Genomic DNA, 2,737 nt, shown 5'->3' with positions numbered 1-2,737 from the left:
ACACACACACACACACACACACACACACACAGCCTAACGCGAATTCAACATCAAGTTCATTTATTAAATCCGTGACTTAACAAAATACTTACAGATGAAAAAGAATTTCAGTCTAGCCTCACTATCTCCTTGAGGCATTTAGAAAACTGCAGTTTGCTATTAAGAAACAGTGCAGAGAATGGCATCTGTTGAAGTTATTGGCAGGCACCGACTAAAGGAAAAAAAAACACTGTGCAGAGGAACAGGAGAGGGAAAGACAGATAGACAGAGAGAGGGAGAGAGAGAGAGAGAGAGAGAGAGAGAGAGAGAGAGAGAGAGAGAGAGAGAGAGAGACGTGTATCTTGTCCCGGCTGTCCTCTGGTTCATTGTTCCGGGGGAAAGTGGACACCACATTGTTAAGTTAGTGCATGTCACGTGACCGACTCAGGTTGCCCAGAAGAATGGATACAGTGTCTGTCTGTGTGCCCCCCGTCCCTCTACAATCCTTTTCTCACTCTGTTATATTCTCTCTCTCTCTCTCTCTCTCTCTCTCTCTCTCTCTCTCTCTCTCTCTCTTGTAGGGGTGTTAAGCCCTAATCGACACACTTAATCTAGGACACACGCACACACACACACACACACACACACACACACACACACACACACACACACACACACACACACACACACTCGCACACTCCTCTAACTTACCTAAAGCATCAAGAACATATCCCGTGTTGTATTACAATCTTTCATGGCCCAACCTTCTCCTACAACATCTCCTAAAATAAGGACAGCAAAACCGGCAGTGGAAGAAAAAAAACAGTTTACATTGTCTCAGACGAACACCCATTATGGAGGAGAAAAGGAGCTGTCTTAGACAGGTGGCACAGTGTCACTAAAATGTTTTGGATTTTTTAAAACGCAAATGTGGCTGTTAGAGCAGGTTCGACTGTATCTTATTGTGATTAAACGAGGTGAAATCATGCGCTTGTCAAATTAATAACATTTTAAGAACCGGGATTTTTCTGTCAGTTTTTCAATTGTTATCGAAATTTTGTTTTTTGGCTTGTATGTCCATTTAATAGCACATTTCTGTGTGGAATTTACTGAAAAATGTTTAAAGGCACATAAAAAATAAATGTTCGGTTTTCAAGGGCTTTCAGTCTTTGAAAGTCAACAAATTTAGAGGCGATTTAACTGCTAATTTTATCTCTGAAACCGCTTCTTTCAATCGCAAATATCTCGACTTCTCTTCAAGGTAAATGGGATTTTTTTTTCTCCAAAGGCAAGACAAATGAACAAGATGTCAGATAATATAAATAACTCTATATGCCCCAAAATTGATGAGCGCCTAATAATTCCACGGCGTCGTAACACAATTTGTCAAGGACACAGCAGACTCATACAAGCGATCAGCAGCAGACCCAATGAAATGTTGAGGTGCATCTCATTTCGAGGCATCATGCATAAAACAGAAACACGGGTTCGCATGATTGTGTCATTCTATGCACACAGATGGAGAGGGGGATCTCGTGGCCTAGAGGTTAAGTTGTTCGCCTCTCATTCAAAAGTCTCGGGTTCGAATCCGGGTAGCGACAGAAAAAATGTATTCTCTAAAATATTCGCCTTTCACCTTTTTTCCTGCTCTCTAACAATGTTCTGTCGTCTTCTTTCGTCTCCACTTTCTGCCCCCACCCCCTCACCTCCTTTGCCACCTCATCTGGGCTCCTGACTCTTTCTGCAGTCTTTCTACTGCTACTCCTAGGTTTCTTCTTACTGCTGTCTTTCAGCCACACCCCTGATCTTTTGGTACGAAAGATCTGCACCTAGCCTTCTCGGACAAGGGCGAACAATCTCGGAGGACCCGTGTGCAAGTTGCGCACGTTAAAGATCCATTGGTGGTATAAAATCGATAAGAGTAAGCTTCTGCTACCACAAGGGCAAAAATCAAAATTTCCAACCAAGTGAAAATATTTAATGAGTCTTGCGTGCTCATATTATGACCTTATGCCGTTGCGAACACCGTGAAATACTTACCCCCCCCAATAAAAAAAAATAAAAAAAGAAACAGGTGGAGATATTGGATTTGTAAAAAATACCCCAAACAGCTACAAAATAGCAACTAAAAATCAACAACTCCACCACTCCTGAATCGAACTTGCTTCTTCTGCACGCAACGTCGTAGCGTTGTCTGTTAGCTGGAGTGTGGCAAAATAGTTCGGTGTGAAAACTGATAACACAGTATACACAGGGGAGAGAAGGACAGAAAAACGTGAAGGGGAAGGGGGCGGAGAGATAGAGAGCGAAAGAGATAGAGACGCACAGAGAGACAGAGAGAGACAGACAGAGAGAGGGGGGGAAAGAAAGAGAGAGGGGAGATACAGAGAGAGAGAGGGGGAAAGAAAGAGAGAGGGGAGATACAGAGAGAGAGAGAGAGAGAGAGAGAGAGAGAGAGAGAGAGAGAGAGACTACATCACAGACGCCGGTCACCATGGTGTACATGGGATGTCCTTTTTGTGTGTGTCTTGTTGTTGTTGTTGTTGTTGTTTGTTGTTGTTTTTGCTGACTTTTTATTTTTTTATTTTTTGGCTTTTTTTCTAGGGTTTTTTTTCTCTTAAAGCTTAAGGTCATCTCGTCCTAAATAAGGACACAACAAGGGAGAAAACCGAAGATAACCCATCACAAACCAGTGCTGTCACACTGACACTCTCCGTGAACCCGCAAACGTTTGCCAACCACTCGAAGCCTGACACCC

At 42.9% G+C, this 2,737-nt stretch overlaps 1 protein-coding gene across 1 annotated transcript in view; it reads right to left on the bottom strand.

The window, feature by feature from the left end:
* Positions 1–258, bottom strand: part of LOC101849710 (golgin subfamily A member 6-like protein 4) — a gene marked incomplete at its 3' end in the record, with an annotated part of 3,221 nt that extends 2,963 nt beyond the window's left edge. Inside the window, 1 exon segment of the mRNA XM_013085413.2 lies at positions 93–258.
* Between the last annotated feature and the right edge of the window lie 2,479 nt (positions 259–2,737).

The sequence above is a fragment of the Aplysia californica genome, unplaced genomic scaffold (genome assembly GCF_000002075.1).
Source record: "Aplysia californica isolate F4 #8 unplaced genomic scaffold, AplCal3.0 scaffold00372, whole genome shotgun sequence".
Classification (NCBI taxonomy): domain Eukaryota; kingdom Metazoa; phylum Mollusca; class Gastropoda; order Aplysiida; family Aplysiidae; genus Aplysia; species Aplysia californica.
Note: the sequence above shows the minus strand (reverse complement) of the source record. Positions and strands in the feature narration are given on the sequence as shown.